At 41.9% G+C, this 22130-nt stretch overlaps 1 protein-coding gene across 1 annotated transcript in view; it reads left to right on the top strand.

Annotated features, from left to right (window-relative positions):
• LOC103563329 (protocadherin alpha-9) overlaps positions 1–22130 on the top strand; it is a 130189-nt gene that overhangs the window by 20751 nt on the left and 87308 nt on the right. The window lies entirely within an intron of this gene.

The raw sequence follows: 22130 nt of genomic DNA, 5'->3' as shown, positions 1-22130 counted from the left end.
AATAGTGCTAGATCTATTATGGAATATTAGTGGATGATGAAGACTAGTAGAACATTAAACCACCAACACTAATACATGACTAGAAGGACATATAATTGGAACTTAAGACTAACCAAATTGGTTTAGTAAAGGTCAGATGCAAAGTTCTTCGGTCTTTTCAAGTGATTTTATAATTTGAAGACTCCACATTGCATGTACATCTCAACCCCCAATTTCCATAGTGAAGTGGTTGGAGATCAGTTGCTTCCTCTTTTTCTCCAAAATAAATCTGACAGGCTTCAAATATCATGTTAAATCTACTGTTATCTAGTCTAATGTTATATTCCAATTAGAGGCCCATGTGACTAATTGTTTTACAGATGCATAACAGAATTCAACGTCATAAAAGGTGATGAGTCTGCTTTATTAGTTTTTTAAGAATGAATTTTGCATTTACTTTAATAAGAGTTCTAATAGAATGATAATATCAGGAAAAGAGTAAATTTGAAAAAAGTGGAACAAGATCTGGAATTAGCAAGAGTACGTGTGTGTATTCTAGATTAAAATATTAATATACAGATAAATATACTAGTAATTTTTCATATGTCATTGCAATATTTTTAGATTGGAGGTGAAACATCAAAATCATACAACAAAATACTCAACCTACTGATATTTATTCTGAACCACTTTCTTAAACTTCCATTGTATCCTCTCCCCCCCCCCCCCCCTTAAATCCCAAGGCCGTATGAAAAGACAAAGGACACATAACCAAATTGCTACTTTGGGCAATAAAAACTCACATCAACAATTCCCATTTCTACTTGGTATTTTATGAAATTGAATTTCCACAAACACTAAAGTTCTTTGCTATTTGGTTGTGTTGTTTGATTATTTTCTGTTTTTTAGCACAATATTAGGCACTTAGAAGAGATACAATTAGAAATCATTTCCCTTGTTTTGGATGAACTTATGATCTCAAACCCAAAATTCTTTCAACAAGAAACAGGTCAGCAATTCTCATGAATATATCTTGAATAGATATACAAAGGCCAATGTTGATGACTTGGAAATACCAATATGGCACAGATATTTTCATGGTGATTTTTATTTATTTCATTGAATGACAATAAAATTCCTTCTATAGTTGAAAACTGCTTCTTCATATCATTGACACCATTACATAAAGTGTCATTTTGATACCTCATATTATACTGCTCACAATGCAACTTATGTGAGACGTCATATATGTCAAATACAAATTTTATTTACATCAATAGACTTTTCCCTTGTGAATTCTATGTTTTAAACTGCTAAATTTGAAAATATATTTTTGTTTTTCTTATTGTTCTTCAACGGATATAAAGTTGCTTGTAACAAGAACACAATTAAATGTAAATAACAAAGAATCAGATCTAAGGAAAATAGATATGACTAGAAGGTAAGTACATATGGATAAGAACAAAATATGCAGAACGTAAAGACTAAAGAGTTGTTATTAAAACTTCAAATTTGTCTTTGAGTTTCCCAGCAGTCAAAGTAACAAGGGAGACTAGAAGTAAAACAATTCAAATTTGATAATATTTTTATATGAGGTACAATATCTTTAGGAAATATTTAACCCTGGTTTTTCATAAGGGTACCTGTAACTTAACTCTGCATGTGTGTGTATATTATGTAGACAAGTAAAAGAACAATTGCGTAACTCTAAATTAAATATAGGAACAAAAATTTAAATTTGATGTTGATCAAGAATAAAATGCCATTTCCCACATACCATCAGTTTCAATATGACTTAAAATCTGAATGTTCTGTAAATAAGCACTTTCAAAATATTATTTTGGGAATAAAATAACGTGAAACACATGAAACGATTTTTTCTCTTTAAGTGGAATTCTGTGGTGTTGGATGTAGTGTACAGTACTCACAATTTCAGGCGCAAGGTGTCGCTCTTTACTTGATGGAAATAGTTCACTCAAGGGTTGGTCTGAACAGCCAGGAACTCCCCAAACAAAACGACTCCATCATGCCGAACGCTACTGTTAAAGAATCCTTTGAAACTTCTCAGAAATTCAGCAAGATTCTTAACCCAAAACTGGAGTCTCTGGTACTATAAGTGTAAAGAATTTTATTTTGGAAGTCAATGTCGTATGCGATGTTCGGGTCTCAAAGAAGGGGATTCGGCACTCGGCGACTGCTGCTCTCGCTTCTGCTCCTTGCATTCTGGGGGGCTGGGAGCGGGCAGGTCCACTACTTCGTCCCCGAGGAGGCCAAACACGGCACCTTCGTGGGCCGCATCGCCCAGGACCTGGGGCTGGAGCTGGCGGAGCTGGTGCCGCGCCTGTTCCGGGTGGCGTCCAAAGGCCGCGGGGACCTTCTGGAGGTAAATCTGCAGAATGGCATTTTGTTTGTGAATTCTCGGATCGACCGCGAGGAGCTGTGCGGGCAGAGCCCGGAGTGCAGCATCCACCTGGAGGTGATCGTGGACCGGCCGCTGCAGGTTTTCCATGTGGAGGTGGAGGTGAAGGACATTAACGACAATCCGCCGGTGTTCTCTCTCAGAGAACAAAAGCTGTTCATTTCTGAATCTAAGCAACCCGACTCGCATTTTCCTCTAGAGGGAGCTTCTGATGCGGATATCGGTGAGAATGCTCTATTGACCTACAGACTAAGTCAAAATGAGTATTTTTCTTTAGAGTTACCAACACATAGTAAGCCGACTAAAAGACTGTCACTTACATTAAAGAAGTCTCTGGATAGAGAGAAAACTCCAGAGCTTAATTTGCTACTGACCGCTGCAGACGGGGGGAAACCGGAGCTTACTGGCACCGTGCAGCTGTTCGTCCGCGTCTTGGATATTAATGACAATGATCCGGAATTTGAGCAATCAGAATATAAGGTGAGACTGATGGAAAACGCAGCTAAAGAAACTTTTGTGATAAAGTTAAACGCCACAGATCCAGACGAAGGAGTCAATGGTGAGGTAACATACTCCTTGATGTCGATTAAACCCAATGGAAAACCTTTATTTACACTTGATGAAAATAATGGAGAAGTCAGGGTGAATGGAACTTTAGATTATGAAGAAAACAAATTTTATGAAATTGAAGTGCAGGCTACAGATAAGGGGAATCCCCCAATGGCAGGTCACTGTACAGTCTGGGTAGAAATCTTAGACGTCAATGATAATGCTCCTGAAGTCAGTGTGACTTCCCTGTCTCTCCCAGTACGAGAGGACACTCAGCCTAGCACGGTCATTGCGCTGATCAGTGTATCCGACCGCGACTCTGGTGCCAATGGACAGGTGATCTGTTCTCTAACGCCCAACGTCCCCTTCAAGATCACGTCCACGTTCAAGAACTATTATTCACTGGTGCTGGACAGTGCTCTGGATCGCGAGAGCGTGTCGGTCTACAAATTGGTGGTGACAGCACAAGACGGAGGTTCACCTTCGCTGTCGGCCACGACCAGCCTGTCCGTGGAGGTGGCCGACGTGAACGACAACGCACCAACTTTCGCGCAGCCCGAGTACACGGTGTTCGTGAAGGAGAACAACCCGCCTGGCAGCCACATCTTCACGGTGTCTGCGCGGGACGCGGACGCGCAGGAGAACGCGCGGGTGTCCTACTCGCTGGTGGAGCGGCGCGTGGGCGAGCGTGCGCTGTCGAGCTACGTGTCGGTGCACGCGGAGAGCGGCAAGGTGTACGCGCTGCAGCCGCTGGACCACGAGGAGCTGGAGCTGCTGCAGTTCCAGGTGAGCGCGCGCGACGCGGGCGTGCCGCCTCAGGGCAGCAACGTGACGCTGCAGGTGTTCGTGCTGGACGAGAACGACAACGCGCCCGCGCTGCTGCCGCCTGGGGCGGCCGGCGGGGCCGGCGCGGTGAGCGAGCTGGTGTCGCGGTCGGTGGGCGCCGGCCACGTGGTGGCGAAGGTGCGCGCGGTGGACGCGGACTCTGGCTACAACGCGTGGCTGTCTTTCGAGCTGCAGCCGGCGGCGGGTGGCGGGCGCAGCCCGTTCCGCGTGGGGCTGTACACGGGCGAGATCAGCACGACTCGCGCCCTGGACGAGACGGACGCGCCGCGTCAGCGTCTGCTGGTGCTGGTGAAGGACCACGGCGAGCCGGCGCTGACGGCCACGGCCACCGTGCTGTTGTCGCTGGTGGAGAGTGGCCAGGCGCCAAAGGCCTCGTCGAGGGCGTCGAAGGGCGTCACAGGCGCAGAGACGGCGCTGGTGGATGTCAACGTGTACCTGATCATCGCCATCTGCTCGGTATCCAGCCTGTTGGTGCTCACGCTGCTGCTGTACGTGGCGCTGCGGTGCTCGGCGCCGCCCAGCGACAGCGCACGTGAGCAGGGGAAGCCCAGGCTGGTGTGCTCCAGCGCGGTGGGGAGCTGGTCATACTCACAGCAGAGGCGGCAAAGGGTGTGCTCTGGGGAGGGGCCACCCAAGACTGACCTCATGGCCTTTAGTCCCAGTCTTCCTCCAGGTCTGGATAGAGAAGTCGGAGAGGAAAGGCAGGAGGCAGGATCAAATCACCCTGGGCAGGTGAGTTCCAAAGATTTCCCCTCTTTTGAAGCTTATGCTAAATGTTTAGAAATCCAGTTTATTTCATAGAAAATTTTAATATATACTCTATATTTTTAGTACTGTTTTAAAGAATAATGTCTGTTAGTGAAATACAAATGATACACATATCCAATTTTAATCATATTAGGAATCACGTGTTTTAGCCAATAAATGTCCTGTTTCTCCTAATGTTTGTTAGAAAATGTTAAAAGATGCAAGAATGATTCTTCTGACATCACTTTATTAGAAATAATTTCTAATTTTCGCTGATCCACGTCATTTCATCTCTAATCTTCAGTAATGTAGCTAATCACTATGGATTAATTGAATTTACTCATCCTCTGTGTCTTTTAACAGTCTTCTGTCTTGATATTTTCACACTGTTATGTCGCTTGACTTTTCTCACTTGAGGCTTGTATCAAAGATTCAACACTCTGTTCAGTAGGTCTGAAAGGATTTACCTTTCTTTTTCTGTAGTGTTAAACATCCATAATACATTTATTGTCTATTAAATAATCTTTAGTTTTGCCTCTACTGGTAAGATTAAACCTGTTTTCACATTATTTGCAGAAAAAATGTAGTCTTACCTTCAAGTTTGCTGCTTTCATTTAAGTAGTATAACTAAAATTCTGTCCCCTTGTTTTTTGTTCCATGAAATGGATATTTATCTACTACATACTCAAACAGAACTCCCAGATTTATGCTTCCAAAGTAAAGTAGGCAAATAAAGTTATTCATGTTGGTCAAGTCATTCAAACGTGCTAAAGACTTGCATATAGGCTTATAATATCTGCAATATGTGCTAGTTGGCATTCTTTCCTAAGTTTTGTGGACTCATCTAGAAAGGAAAAATTTTACTCTATTATAGTGAAGCCTATTGACAATTATCAGTTTCATTCATCTCACATTTTAAATTTCCTATTTTTAAATCCTTTATCTCTAGTGTTTGTGAAATTTTCTTTCCATGTGGTACAATTGTATCTGAAGATTTGAGCAAAGATCATTTACCTCCAGGTCATTCTTCTAATTCAGTGATGCTTAGCTACATATAGTGTGGCAGAACACTGACTCTTCTGAGAATCTCATGAAAGTCATATGTGGCCATTCTCTTAAAATCACAAAGCTTACCATTTGGAGTAATATTCAAGGACCCATGCTGAAGTCTTGGACCTCTGGTCATGAACATTTGTACCTCAATATTAATTAGGTCAAAACATTCTTTATTCCAAAATAGGCAACCAGATTAAAATACAAACTATTTCAGACTCAAAAGTGATTAGGCCATCATATCACTTATGAAATTTGCAAATATAAATAAATGTGTATGTTAGGTAGTGCACACATTATTACCTATCTACAAATGAAGTTCTTGGAATGACTCAAGGTTATTTAAATTTAATAAACAAAGATATTGGATTTTTTTAAAGTACAGGTTAAAATTTTGCAAATCATAACTTTTACAGTTCTTAGTAATCAGTGCATATTTTACATAATTCCAAATTACATGGACTAATTTCTGCAAATTGTGTCTTTTTTACTTATTCTTAATTAAAGATTTCATTCTATGGTGTAAAATAATAATTTCAACCTATTTTCTAGTTAGATTATTTAAATATTAAGCTAAATTTAGATCTTCCTATCTTTATAATAATTTAATTATGTCTAATAGTGTGTGAGGACTACATAGCACTACTACTTTTCCAATAAAGTTCCTTAGCAATTATGGTACATTGACTCTTTTTGAAAATGGAAGATAGAAAATGAAGAAGATTGGTGGTGATATTAGATAATTTAAATAGTCTGTTAACACCAAAACTTGACTGTGTTTTTGATTAATTAAGGGCCAGTTTTATAGTTGTTATTTTATACATGTAGAACCATTCTTGGTTATTATTTTCTGGTTCTGTAAAGATTTCATATCTCAGTTCCCTTTATTATTATATGTAAAAGGAATGGCAACAAATTATTGGTTTAAAGATTTTGATTTGAATTTTAATGGTTTGTAAAACCTATATTTACTTGTTCGTAGCTAGCTGTGGGATCCTTTCTGTGTTTTGTTTTCCCTTAAAGCTGGCCTTGAATTAATGAATAAAATTATGAAAAGTCTTATGATTCTCCCTTGCATCATAGTAGGCATTCTGATTTTCTGAAGAGAAACATATTCTGAGTAACTGCTAACTGGCCTGAAGGGAAAGACTTAGAGGGAAACCAAAGGATCATTATGAAGGTCATATTCTTTTAACTTTAGTCAATGAGATGGGGCTCCAAAACATTTCATGAGATCTTTTTCATATTAGTGCTCCACTGTCACTTTAGAATATTGTGAAATTTGGAGACTTTGACTCAACATTTTACATGGAAACATTTTACCTCTGCTAGAGTAAAACTTTCCAGAATCTATACTCAAGCCTCATTTTAACATGTTATGGGAATGAGAGCAGTTGTATGAAAAGTGATCACATGTGAGCATCAAGGAACCAAAAACAATGACATCTTCCATCTTTATGATGAAGTCTAATCTTTAGCAGACTTATGAATAAAATAATTTATATGAATGAAATATTAAGAGAAATGTTTTAGTTTCTTTTGCTTTAGTAAACTAGGGGATTCTTATCTTTCTCCTAAAGTCTTTCAACGGAGTGCTTGTGGGGCTAAAAGTCATTAAAAATGTCAATTGTGAGCAATATAAGGGCAGGAGTGGTGTACATTATTATTCTTTATTTTATTCTCCATGATAACTAAAGAGTAGCTTCTGACATACTGTATTGCAATTATTATTTTATGATAGACTTTGAGGCAGCAGAATATTTTCAAAACTGCAGTATAATAGAATTATTTGTGCACGGTTACTAATACCACATGTATTAAATAGGCATTTATGAATGATCCATGAAAATATCCAAAAATTGAAACAGTTTAAAGTGACCTGGGAAGCGACTAAACCAAAAAGAACCTCAGGATCTTTCTTGTACTTACATAATCAGTCACATGATGTCGCTGTACACTCAAAAGGTGAAAAAGGAAAATTCTGTCTCCGCGCTCAGATTCCAACCATTCACAAAATAGAATCGACTCCGTATTGACCGGAATGCTGGGTAAAATTTACTAAATACATACTTATCGGAAAAGAAAGACTCCTCATAAAGGTTCGCAGGCGAGCGATCACTTAAAACTGACAGGCCTACCTCAGAGATCTCCTTATCTGCAATGGTGTTTTCCTGGCCAGGAGGTCCTGGAGCCCGGCGACTGCTGCTGTCGTTTCTGCTCCTGACAGCGGGGGAGGCGGGGAGCGGCCAGGTCCACTACTCTGTTCCCGAGGAGGCCAAACACGGCACCTTCGTGGGCCGCATCGCCCAGGACTTGGGGCTGGAGCTGGCGGAGCTGGTGCCGCGCCTGTTCCGGGTGGCGTCCAAAGGCCGCGGGGACCTTCTGGAGGTAAATCTGCAGAATGGCATTTTGTTTGTGAATTCTCGCATCGACCGCGAGGAGCTGTGCAGGCGGAGCCTGGAGTGCAGCATCCACCTGGAGGTGATCGTGGACCGGCCGCTGCAGGTTTTCCATGTGGAGGTGGAGGTGAAGGACATTAACGACAATCCGCCCATGTTCAGAGAAGGAGAACAAAAGGTACTTATTTCTGAATCTGCACCTCTGGAATCTCGTTTTCCTCTAGAGGGCGCTTCCGATGCAGATATCGGTGTAAATTCTCTTCTGACCTATAGGTTAAGTCTAAATGAATACTTTACTCTGAAAATAACAACGAAAAACGATAAAAGTATATTGCCTGAACTAGTTCTTCAGAAGTCATTAGATAGAGAGGAAACTCCAGAACTTAATTTACTGCTGACCGCCCTGGATGGCGGTAAACCCGAGCTAACAGGATCGGTTCAGATTCAAATAACCGTCCTGGATGTGAACGACAACGCTCCGGAGTTTGATACGCCTAGCTATAAAGTAGTGCTGTTTGAAAACGTCCCAAACGACACGAGAGTGATTCAACTAAACGCTTCTGATCGAGACGAAGGAGTGAATAGGGAAATTTCCTATGGAATCAGAATGATTTTGCCAGTGAGTAAGAACTGTATATTTTCAATAAATCCAGAAACAGGTGAAATCAGAATTTATGGGAAATTGGATTTTGAAGAGAACAGTGAGTATGAAATTCAGGTTAACGCCATTGATAAAGGGATCCCTTCCATGGCAGGTCACTGCACAGTCCTGGTGGAAGTTCAGGACCTGAACGACAATGCCCCCGAGGTAATGGTCACTTCGCTGTCGCTCCCGCTGCGAGAGGATGCTCAGGTGGGCACCGTTATCGCCTTAATCAGCATGTCCGACCAGGACTCTGGCGCCAACGGGCAGATGACCTGCTCACTAACACGTCATGTCCCCTTCAAGCTTGTGTCCACTTTCAAGAATTACTATTCACTGGTGTTGGACAGCGCTTTGGACCGCGAGAGCGTAGCTAATTATGAGCTGGTGGTGACAGTGCGGGATGGGGGCTCACCTTCGCTGTCGGCCACAGCCAGCGTGTCCGTGGAGGTGGCCGACGTGAACGACAATGCACCGGCGTTCGCTCAGCCCGAGTACACGGTGTTCGTAAAGGAGAATAACCCCCCGGGCAGCCACATCTTCACGGTGTCTGCGCGGGACGTGGACGCGCAGGAGAACGCGCAGGTGTCCTACTCGCTGGTGGAGCGGCGCGTGGGCGAGCGTGCGCTGTCGAGCTACGTGTCGGTGCACGCGGAGAGCGGCAAGGTGTACGCGCTGCAGCCGCTGGACCACGAGGAGCTGGAGCTGCTGCAGTTCCAGGTGAGCGCGCGCGACGCGGGCGTGCCGCCTCTGGGCAGCAACGTGACGCTGCAGGTGTTCGTGCTGGACGAGAACGACAACGCGCCCGCGCTGCTGCCGCCTGTGGCGGCCGGCGGGGCCGGCGCGGTGAGCGAGCTGGTGTCGCGGTCGGTGGGCGCCGGCCACGTGGTGGCGAAGGTGCGCGCGGTGGACGCGGACTCTGGCTACAACGCGTGGCTGTCTTTCGAGCTGCAGCCGGCGGCGGGTGGCGGGCGCAGCCCGTTCCGCGTGGGGCTGTACACGGGCGAGATCAGCACGACTCGCGCCCTGGACGAGGCGGATGCGCCGCGTCAGCGTCTGCTGGTGCTGGTGAAGGACCACGGCGAGCCTGCGCTGACGGCCACGGCCACCGTGCTGCTGTCTCTGGTGGAGAGTGGCCAGGCTCCGAAGACCTCGTCACGGACGTCGGCGGGCACCGCAGAGACGGCGCTGGTGGATGTCAATGTGTATCTGATCGTCGCCATCTGCGCGGTGTCCAGCCTGTTGGTGCTCACGCTGCTGCTGTACGTGGCGCTGCGGTGCTCGGCGCCGCCCACCGAGGGCGCGTGCGGACCAGGAAAGCCCAGGCTGGTGTGCTCCAGCGCGGTGGAGAGCTGGTCCTACTCGCAGCAGAGGAGGCAGAAAGTGTGCTCTGGGGAGGGGCAGCCCAAGACCGACCTCATGGCCTTCAGTCCCTGTCTTTCACAGTCAGGAGAAGACTGTTTAAACCCTTCCAGTGAAGTAAGTCATTGATATCATTTCAGTATATTTGTTTCCTTTAAGAACTTTCTGTTATGGTAAAAATGTATCTTCTATTCCTTTTTTTCTTCATAATGTCATCATTTAAGCCGTTGAATATCTCCTCTTTCGTGGCGTGATCATTCTTAGTCATTTTGAACTTTTCATGTATTAGCCCAACTTTCCAAGTCTTAATGAATGCGATATATAGATGAAATGGAGGCTATGGATCACCACACTTTAAAATTTTCTTGTTCTTTTAGTTTTCCTGTTATCTATGCATGATTAGCCTTGAAAAATATTAGTACATGAGAGTAAAAACTGTCTAGACATTTGATGACTCTTAAATTTATTTATTTTTAAAGATTGGCATCTGGGCTAACATGTGTTGCCCATCTTCTCTTTTTTCCTTCTTCTCCCCAAAGCCCCCAGTACATAGTTGTATATTCTAGTTGTAGGTTCTTCTAGTTCCTCTATGTGGGACGCTGCCTCAGCATGGCTTGATGAGCAGCACTAGGTCTGTGCCCAGGATACAAACTGGCGAAACCCTGGGCCCCCAAGTGGAGCACGTGAACTTAACCACTTGGCTAAAGCACCGGCCCCACCTTAAATTTATTTTCAATTTGAAGGTAATTTCATGATTACAGAAAATTTGCAAGATTAGTACAAAGATTTCCCAATACCAATAACTGGATTTCTTTACTGTTCCTTACGTGCCTAGGCTGGTAAAATAGCCTCCTTCATCACCATTCTAATTTCAGTACATCTCCTTCTGGGTACTATAGCAACAATAAAAATGACATATTATTAATTCTAAGAAGAATAATTTTCTGTTACTTTTCACACGTAGTGCCTTCTTCAAGTGGGATTGGCTATTGTACTATCCTTATTTATGTAAAGTATAATAAAGGCTTTTCATATTTAAAATATTATAATATCTACATAAAATCAAGATGTATCATATAATTAATGGTTTATAATAATTTAATTAGCTGCTTTTCTTTCTTAGTAGCACACAAGTAATGGTGCATCTTACAATTAATGCTTTTTTTTTTTTTTTGATAAGGGAGATTCACCCTGAGCTTATGTCTGTTGTCAATCTTCCTCTTTTTTTTTTTTATGTGAGCCACTGCCACAGCATGGCCACTGACAGATGAGTGGTGTGGTTCCACACCTGGGAACCAAACCTGGGCTGCTGAAGCAGAGTGTGCCAAACTTTAACCACTAGGCCATCAGGGCTGGCCCAATTAATGGTATTTTTTTATTCAATAAAGTATAAGAATACTTATTGATTTCTTATTATTTTCTGGGACCTGTGCTAAGATCTTTAATTGCATTATCTCATTTGTTATCAGATCAGCCCATGCTGCAGGCACAATATTTTTCATCGTCATTTTACTGATGAGAAACCTGAAGCTTAACCCACATAGATAGTGAGAAGTGGCTCAGACACAGTTTTGGAGGATCCCAAACCCATTACGGCATACCACTGCTCTAAGGCTATTATCAGGTGAATCGTCTAACGTGCATTTTACATCTTGTAACTTTCTTCCACAAAAACATCCAGAGGCTTCTCTTTGACCAGAGAATAAAGTCTTAAATCCTTCAGCCTGGTAGTGAAGGCATTAAACTTTCCTGCCTTTTGCCTACTACTCTCTCACATATCTTTAGTTTAGAACATGGAATATAGCATATGTTCAATCAATAATTTTTGAATAAATATATGGCCTTTAAATAAACTGCCTGAGCACATCCCTCCATCTTAGAAGTGGGCTTGGGCTCCAGAGATTAGACAATATTTGTTAAAGAGTGCCTTGAAGGACAGATAACACTTCTCCAAGAAGGTATTACAAGAGGAAAGATAAGTGTAAATAAAAGAGCAGAGTTTGCTCTAGTGAATACGTACTTGAAGGATTGGAGCAGGGGAGATTCTGAGGGTAGGAAAGCTAAGAATCTTTGATAATACTTTAGGTATCAAGTAATGGAAACTAATTACGACAGTTGAAATGGATTGAAAGAAACACGTACAAGAGGCATTGGCAAGGTAGAAGCAGCCAGGTAATGACTGACTCTTTACAAATTATAAGAGAAAGAAAAAAATAGAAATGACTCTAACTTTTTTAGTTTGGTCACTTAGGAGGATGAGGATGTGATTAACAAAGATGCAGAGGAGAGTTGGAGAAACAATTTGTGTGTGTTTGTGCAGCTAGGGAAGGCAGAGGATCATTTAAGAAAATGTTACTCTTGGGGCTGGCCCTGTGGTGTAGTGGTTAAGTTCGGTGCTTTGCTTCAGTGGCCGGGTTCGTGGGCCAGGATCCCAGGCGCAGACCTACACACATCAAGCCATGCTATGGTGGCATCCTACATATAAAAAAATTGAGGAAGATTGGCACAGATGTTAGCTCAGGGACAATCTTCCTCAAGCAAAAAGAGGAAAACTGGGGGGTTGCCTGGTGGCCTAGTGGTTAAGTTTTTGCACTCTCCTTCCACGGCCAGGGTTTGCTGGTTTGGATCGAGGCGCAGACCTACTCACTCCTTATCAAGCCATGCTGTGGCAGGCATCCCACATATAAAGTAGAGGAAGATGGGCACAGATTTTAGCTTAGGGCCAATCTTCCTCACCAAAATAAGAAAATAAAAGAAAAATGTTACTCTTGAGGTTCCCAGAGAATACCATTGTGATTGGAAATATGGATATGGAGCTCAGAGAGATTATTGATGTAGATTTTTGAGTAATTCTTTCAGGGAAAAAAGTAAATCCATGAAAGGAAAAAACTCACCAAAGAGAGAGATTGAAACATGAAAACCAATGTGTCCAAGCAAAGAATTTAGGTGGGTAAGTGTGTTAGTTCCTGTGGCTGCTGTAACATTTTACCAAAAACTGGATGGCTTAAGACAACAAAAATTGATTCTCTCACAGTTTTGGAGACCAGAAGCCCACAATCAAAGTATTGGCAGGGCTGTACATCCTCTGGAGCTCCAGGGGAGAATCTGTTCTCTCTTTTAGCTTCTGATGGCTGCTGGCGTTCCTTGGGTTCTGGCCATACTGCTCCAATCTCTGCCTCCATGGCCACATTGCCTCCTCTTCTTCTGCATATCTTTTCCTCCGTATGTGTATTTTATAAGGGTACACATGATGGCACTTTAAGGTCCACCTGTATCATCCAGGATAAGGTCCGCCTCTCAAGATCTTTAACTTAACCACATCTTTTGCCATATAAAGTAACATTGACAGGTTCCAGGGATTAAGATATGGAAATATACTTTGGGGGAGGGGTCGCCATTCAGCCTAGTATACTAGGCTTAAAATCATAAGGAGGTTAGACGACAGACAGCTGAAATAAAACTCAAAGTACAATATATCAAGTAAATGTTAGAAGTTAGAGGTGAAGAGAAAGAGATAAACAGAACATGCTTTTTTTTTCAGAAATAGTAAGTTTAAATGTGTGTATATTTATATTTATTTATTTTTAAAGATGCTTGAGTGTTTTTATAGTGTGAGGGAAAGAAGCAATAAAGAAGGAGATACTGAAGATGAGACAAGCAGTGAAACAGTGAAGACAAAGATGAAAAATACAAAGGAGAATAGAATAGAGAATATTTTTTTAAGAGCATAGGGTGGCCTTAAAATTGGGGGCCATTTTTCCTTAGTAGGAAATAAAAAATAGAGAAGATAAAGAAAAATGTTGGTATAAGAAGAGAACTATTGAGTTCATATTTGATGATTTATCTTTCTGGGTAAATCATCTGAGAACCAGGTGGTGGAAATGAGGTTGGGAATTTGAGAAGAGAAGGAAGGGAATATGGAAAAATCTCTGTAGGGCAGGAGAGAAGGTTAATTATGAATTATTTTAAGGGCCCAATTGAGGCAAAGGTGGGAGTAAATTTGTAGAGAATATAGTCATTATGGTTAAGTGATACCTTATCCTCAGAAACTCACTAGGAGGAATGGAGAAAATGGATAGTTAGGCTGTGTGTTGGAAGCTAAAGAAAATGTCAGAGAAGTAATACAAGTAAGTGAGTACTTCTAGGGTGTCTGGAAGAGCATGTTTTAAATGGTTGAGTATGTAGTCTAGGTTAGGTAGAGAGGTAAGTGAGACAAGGTAGGGCCTGGTTGAAAAGAACAATTAGAAAGAATCAAGGAGCTATTCTCATTATAAGAGTAAAGTATAATAAAATTAATGGAGCAGTGGAGGAGGGTGAGGGTAAGAATACCAAATACTCTACTCAAATTTTCAGAGGGGAGCAAAAATATAGTTATGAACACAACTATTATTTCCTGAAGATTTGTGCACAGAACAGGCAAGAGAATTATTGGAGCTATGCTATATCTTCCACAGCACTATTTGGCCTGTAACTTTGTGGCTTGGTAAAGATAGGTATAGCAATAGGTAAACGTAGGAGTTAATTTAAATAATAGTAAGGTTTTTCCCAGTGATAGTGTAAGATGGGGAGAGGGTGAGGGAAGTTTAACCTATTGGTAGTAATTTAAATTCTATCAAATACATAGGATGCTAGTTCTTGGCATGTTTTATACAAAGAAAATCCAGAACTTTAAAGCATTGCTATATCTAAATGGGCTAAATTGTTGTGTTTGTGCACACACACTCATATACAAACTCATACACACATTGGATACTTCCTTCAAATATAAATACTTTATCCAAATTTCAGTTATATTTGGGGGAATCTAGAATAAATATGGGGTACTTATTTAAATCTGGTATTTCACTTACCAATATTTTCCACGTTCATTCATTTTATTCTTATGTGATTGGTTATCTTTCCACTTGGAGTCAATAGTTGTTGTGTGAGCAGGATTCAAAAAATATTAGAGGAAAAGGACATTCCCAACAAAACCTACGAACCTATGCAGAACTACAGACTGATTTCCAAAAGAGAATTTAGACTATTCCCCCCTTTTTAAAAATTCTGCATGGAAGTTTTACACGTACAAAAATGTATTTGCAGAAAAATGGAACTCATAAATCAATTGTCAACTAGCATACAATGCTGAGCAGAATACAGTGATTCATTTAATCTTCAATTACATACATGCGGTGAAAAGCGTCACAAAATGCAAGAAAAAACCCCTACATCAATGGAAAATATGAAAACAGTCATTTTTACACTTACACATTCATGCGCATGGTGTCGCTCTTCACTGAGAACGCTTCCCAGAAGAAAGCACCTCCGCTTCTTCCTTCCTTCAGAAAATTTGGCAGAGAGCGGAAAACCTCTAGCGAATCCTCCCGCGATAGAAAGCCATAAAATTGGACCTTGAGAGACAGTTTGAGGTAAGGTATCCTATATGTTTGCGATATCTCTGAAGCCTTTCGAGTGTACCATGCTGTTTTCCTGGCGAGGAGGCCCAGGAGTGGGGCGTCTGCTCTTGCTGCTTGTGCTCCTAGCAGCATGGAAGACGGGGAGCGGGCAGGTCCACTACTCGGTTCCCGAGGAGGCCAAACACGGCACCTTCGTGGGCCGCATCGCCCAGGACCTGGGGCTGGAGCTGGCGGAGCTGGTGCCGCGCCTGTTCCGGGTGGCGTCCAAAGGCCGCGGGGACCTTCTGGAGGTAAATCTGCAGAATGGCATTTTGTTTGTGAATTCTCGGATCGACCGCGAGGAGCTGTGCGGGCGGAGCTTGGAGTGCAGCATCCACCTGGAGGTGATCGTGGACCGGCCGCTGCAGGTTTTCCATGTGGAGGTGGAGGTGAGGGACATTAACGACAACCCGCCTGTATTTCCTGAAAGTAAAAAAAGAATAATCATTGCAGAATCTAGACCTCCGGAAACTCGGTTTCCACTAGATGGCGCATCTGATGCAGATATTGGAGTAAACTCGGCCTTGACCTACAGAATAGATCCCAACGATTATTTCGCTTTGGACCCACAAAACAATCATGAACAAACGTCTTCGTTATCACTTGTGTTGAGGAAATCATTGGACAGAGAGGAAATTCAGGAACATAGTTTATTATTGATAGCAAATGATGGAGGTAAACCCCAGCTGACGGGCACAGTTCAGCTGCTGATCACAGTTCTGGATGTGAATGACAATGCCCCAGAATTTGACCAATTCATTTATAAAGTGAGAGTGTTAGAGAACGCACTTAATGGAACGTTAGTGATCAAGCTAAATGCCACAGATCCTGATGATGGTACAAATGGAGACATAATCTACTCATTTAGAAGGCCTGTATCGCCTGCAGTGTTATATGTATTTAACATAAATCCCAACAGTGGAGAAATTAGGACAAAAGGTAAACTGGATTTCGAAGAAAAGAAATTGTATGAAATATTCGTGGAAGCAATCGACAAGGGGAATATTCCAATGGCCGGTCATTGTACCATTTTGGTGGAAGTACTAGATATAAACGATAATGCCCCAGAAGTTACCATCACTTCTCTGTCACTCCCGGTGCGAGAGGATGCTCAGGTGGGTACCGTTATCGCTTTGATCAGCGTGTTCGACCGTGACTCTGGCGCCAACGGGCAGGTGACCTGCTCACTAACATCCCATGTCCCCTTCAAGCTGGTGTCCACTTTCAAGAATTACTATTCGCTGGTGCTGGACAGTGTCCTAGATCGCGAGAGCATGTGGGCCTATGCTCTAGTAGTGACCGCGCAGGACGGCGGCTTGCCTTCGCTGTCGGCCACAGCCAGCATGTCCGTGGAGGTGGCCGACGTGAACGACAATGCACCGGCGTTCGCGCAGCCCGAGTACACGGTGTTCGTGAAGGAGAACAACCCGCCTGGCAGCCACATCTTCACGGTGTCTGCGCGGGACGCGGACGCGCAGGAGAACGCGCGGGTGTCCTACTCGCTGGTGGAGCGGCGCGTGGGCGAGCGTGCGCTGTCGAGCTACGTGTCGGTGCACGCGGAGAGCGGCAAGGTGTACGCGCTGCAGCCGCTGGACCACGAGGAGCTGGAGCTGCTGCAGTTCCAGGTGAGCGCGCGCGACGCGGGCGTGCCGCCTCTGGGCAGCAACGTGACGCTGCAGGTGTTCGTGCTGGACGAGAACGACAACGCGCCCGCGCTGCTGCCGCCTGGGGCGGGCGGCGGGGCCGGCGCGGTGAGCGAGCTGGTGTCGCGGTCGGTGGGCGCGGGCCACGTGGTGGCGAAGGTGCGCGCGGTGGACGCGGACTCTGGCTACAACGCGTGGCTGTCTTTCGAGCTGCAGCCGGTGGCGGGTGGCGGGCGCAGCCCGTTCCGCGTAGGGTTGTACACGGGCGAGATCAGCACGACTCGCGCCCTGGACGAGGCGGATGCGCCGCGTCAGCGTCTGCTGGTGCTGGTGAAGGACCACGGCGAGCCTGCGCTGACGGCCACGGCCACCGTGCTGCTGTCGCTGGTGGAGAGCGGCCAGGCGCCAAAGGCTTCGTCACGGACGTCGGCGGGCACCCCGGAGATGGCGCTGGTGGATGTCAATGTGTATCTGATCGTCGCCATCTGCGCGGTGTCCAGCCTGTTGGTGCTCACGCTGCTGCTGTACGTGGCTCTGCGGTGCTCAGCGCCGCCCACCGAGGGCGCGGGCGGGCCGGTGAAGCCCAGGCTGGTGTGCTCCAGCGCGGTGGAGAGCTGGTCCTACTCGCAGCAGAGGAGGCAGAAGGTGTGCTCTGGGGAGGGGCCACCGAAGACGGACCTCATGGCCTTCAGTCCCAGCCTTCCACCCTGTCTGAGTTCTGCAGAGGGAAGAGATGAAAGAGAAATAGATTCAGAACAGTTGAAAGAGGTGAGTTCGTGTTTAAAATTGTCTTAAAGTATTAGCCTTCCTCAGTTTTCCCTTTAAGATGTTTTCAATCCGAATTTTAAGATTATTATTTAATTTTGCTCATCGTTACTGTATTTAATGAATGTTACATTTTGGGTTTCATTATTCTTCCGATTGAAATCTTAAGTAAAAAACCATAATAAATTGTCCGTAACACTAATCATTTGTTTTTGTTGTATTCTTAGCGGTTTTTAAATATTTGTTGTATACATCAGCATTTACAAGAAATCCCACTTTGTGAGTACCTAAGCATTTAGAAAACGTTTGTTTTAACGAGGCTAACCACACTTTAAAGTTTTTGTCTCTTTACTTTTAAAATTTATGCATATACTCACATACATGTTTTATTTTAAAGAGTGCCATACGTTTTACATAAATATCTTTTTAATGGTGCATTTTTCTTTCTTTTTTAAAAACCCTTTAGTCTTGGTCCCTCCTTCTTTTCCTTTAGGCATATCAGCATTCCTTTGTCAGTTATCTAATACAAAAAATCTTGTGATTTTTATTTCATAGTTTTATTTGCAGTCACATAATTACTCATATACAAGCAAACACTGGTGGATTTTTCATTATCGTTTCCTTTAGAAAGTTTATTAGCATATGTAATGGATTATATATTTCTCAGTCACCAGTACCTTGTGGAAAGCCCTGCAAATCTGATACTTTTAATAGCTGTGTAGTACTCCATAGTGTGGGTGTATCATTATATATTCTGTTATTCACCTGTTGATGAGCGCTTTGTTTCAAGTGTTCTTTTGCCCTCATAAAGCATGCTGTACTATTATTTTACATATTCCTAAAATATTGGTGCTTTGATTTCTACAAAATTCATTTTTGGATGTGGAATTGATGCATCGAAGAGTATTAATAATTCTAATTTTAGAAGGTGTTGCTATATTGCTTTCCAAGAATTTTGTAGTACTTTTATTTCCAGCACCAAGTTATGAGCACTGTCTCCTTTATTTCCAAAAGCAATAGAGGTCTTACATTCTGCCAATGTGATCTGTATAAAATGATATCTCATTTTAATTTTAATTTCTATACACCACCAGAGAATTTGAGCACATTGTCACTTGTATTTGGTACTCTTTGATTTAGCAATTAAATTCTCTGACAATTTTTTTATTGAAAAAATTTTTTTCAACTTGAGAAAGATCTCTGTAAAATGTAGATATTAACTTTTATCTCCCACCTATATCACAAAATATTTTTTCCTCCTATATAATTTATATTTATTTGTAGTATATTTTGCCATATAAAAGTGTTTTTAAAATTTCTATATTAAAATGTCTATTTTCCTCTTATGGATTTTAAGGTCTCCTGGTTTAGTTAGAAAGATCTTCCCAACTCTTATGTTGAGCATTCATTAATTAAATTCTCTTAATAAATATTTCTAACAAATTAATTTTTAAATTGAGATATAGTTGACATAACATTATTTTAGTTTCTGGTGCACGACATAATGATTCCATATTTGTATATATTGTAAAATGATCACCACAACAAGTCAAGTTAACATCCATCACCATATGTAGTTACAAAATTTTTTTCTTGTGATGAGAACTTTTAAGATCTACTCTTTGAGCAGTTCTCAAATATACAATACAGTAGTATTAACTATAGTCATCACGCTGTACATTACATCCCCAGGACTGACTTTCTGTATAATTGGAAGTTTGTAACTTTTGAGTTTTCACCCATTTTGCCCACTCCCCACCCCCTGCATCTGGCAACAACCAGTCTCTTTGCTATATCTATGAGTATGGTGGTTTTGTTTTGTTTTGTTTTGTTTTTAAGATTCCACATAAGTGAGATCATTTTTCTTTTTTCTTTCTTCCTTCCTACCTTCCTTCCTTTCTTTCTGTCTTTTTCTTTCTTCCTTCCTTCCTCCCTCCATCCCTCTCTCTCTCTTTCCTTCCTTCCTTTCTTTCTTTTTTCCTTCCTTCCTTCCTTCCTTTGTTTTTTCTGCTGGGAAAGATTGACCCTGAGCTAACATGTGTTGCCAAGCTTCTTCTCTCTCTCTCTCTTTTTCCCTCCCCAAAGCCCCAGTACATAGTTGTATATTCTAGTTTTAAGTCCTTCTAGTTCTTTCATGTGAGCCTCAACCACAGCTTGGCTACTGACAAACAAGTGGTGTGGTTCCTTGCCTGGGAACTGAACCTGGGCTGCTGAGGCAGAATGTGCTGAAATTTAAGCACTAGGCCATCAGGGCTGGCTCAGATCTTTTTTCTTGATATACACATTTATTACTATAAACTTCCCTTTTAGCACTGCTTTTGCTGCATCCCATAAGTTTTGGTATGTTGTGTTTCCATTTTCATTTGTTTCGAGATATTTTTTTAAATTTCCCTTTGATTTCATCTTTAACGCATTGGCTTTCAGGAGTATCATGTTTAATTTCCACATATTTGTAAATTTTCCAGTTTTCCTCTGTTATTGACTTCTAGTTTTGTACCATTGTGGTTATAAAAGATACTTCATGTGTTTTCAGGCTTTTAAAATTTGTTGAGACTTGCTTTGTGACCTAACATTTGGTCTATCCTGAAGAATATTCCACGTGTGCTTGGGAAGAATGTGTATTCTGTTGCCATTAGATGGAATCTTCTGTATATGTCTGTTGGGTCCATTTGGCCTAAAGTGTAGATCAAGTTCAAGGTTTCCTTATTTATTTTCTGTCTGGATGATTTATCTCTAGATAAGGATGGAATATTGAAGTACCTACTATTATTGTATTGTTTCCTATTACTCCCTTCAGATCTTGTAGTATTTGCTCAATATATTTATGTGCTCTGATGATAGGTCCATATATATTTACAATTGTTATATCCTTTTGATGAATTGATCCCTTTATCAGTATGTATATATCATTATTGATAAATATATAATGACCTTCTTTCTTACTACAGTTTTTTAAATTAATGTTGATTTAGTCTGACATAAGTATAGCTACCCCTGCTCACTCTTTCGGCTTCCATTTATGTGGAATATCTCTTTCCATCTCTTCACTTTGAGCCTATGTGTCCTTGAAGCTGAAGTGAATGGCTCATAGGCAGCATATAGTTGCGTCTTGCTATTTTTTATCCATTCAGCCACTCTATGCATTTTGATTGGAAAATTTAATCCATTTACATTTAGAGTAATTATTGATAGGTAGGGACTTACTATTGCCATGTTTTTAATTATTTTCTGCCTGTTTTGTAGTTCCTTTGTTTCTTTCCTCCTCTCTTGCTATCTTCCTTTAAGAACTGATGATTTTCCATAGTGGTATACTTTATCTTGTAATGTATTTTTCTTTATCTTGTGTGTATCTACTATCGTTTTTTTTGCTTTATCCTGTGCCTATATACTATATCTCTTTATCTTGTGTGTATCTACTATAGTTTTTTTTGTTTTGTGATTACCTGTTGGTTTACTTGAAACATCTTATAGGTATAACAGTCTATTTTAAGCTGATAACAACTTAACTTCAATCACATACAAAAACTATACTCTTTTACTCTCGCTCCCCATTTTATGTTTTTGTTATCATAATTTACATCTTTTTGTATTGTGTGTCCATTAGCAAATTATTGTAGCTATACCTATTTTTAATACTTTCGTCTTTTAATCTTTATACTAGAGTTAAGTGGTTATCACATCACCATGTTACAGAATTAGAGTATTCTGAATCTGACTATATACTTACCTTTACCAGTACCTGGTATATTTTCATGTTACTAGTTAGCATCCTTTCATTTCAGCTCAAAGAACTCCTTTCAGTATTTCTTGTAAGGTAGAGCTAATGGTGATGAACTCCTTTAGCTTTTGTTTGTTTGGGAAAGTCTTTCTCATCTTCATTTCTGAAGGACAACTTTGTAGGGTAAAGTATTCTTGGTTGGCAGTTTTTTTTTTTCTTTCAGCTCTTTGAATATATCATCTTACTCTCTCCCGGGCTTCAATGTTTCTGCTGAGAAATCTGCTGATAGCCTTATGGGGGTTCTCTTGTATGAGAGAATTTTTTCTCTTATTGCTTTTAAAGGTCTCTCTTTGTCTTTGATTTTATACAGTTTTATTGTAATTTGTCCTGGAGAAGATTGTTTTCCCTTGAAATTTTGGGGTGACCTGTTGGCTTCATGAACTTGGATATCTAAACCTCTCCCCAGGTTTGAGAAGTTCTCAGTCATTATTTCTTTAAACAAACTTTCTACCCTTTCCTTTCTCTTCTCCTGAGGCTCCAATAACTGTATATTTTAAAGGTGTCTCCTA

This window comes from Equus przewalskii, chromosome 13 (assembly GCF_037783145.1).
Source record: "Equus przewalskii isolate Varuska chromosome 13, EquPr2, whole genome shotgun sequence".
NCBI lineage: Eukaryota > Metazoa > Chordata > Mammalia > Perissodactyla > Equidae > Equus > Equus przewalskii.
Note: the sequence above shows the minus strand (reverse complement) of the source record. Positions and strands in the feature narration are given on the sequence as shown.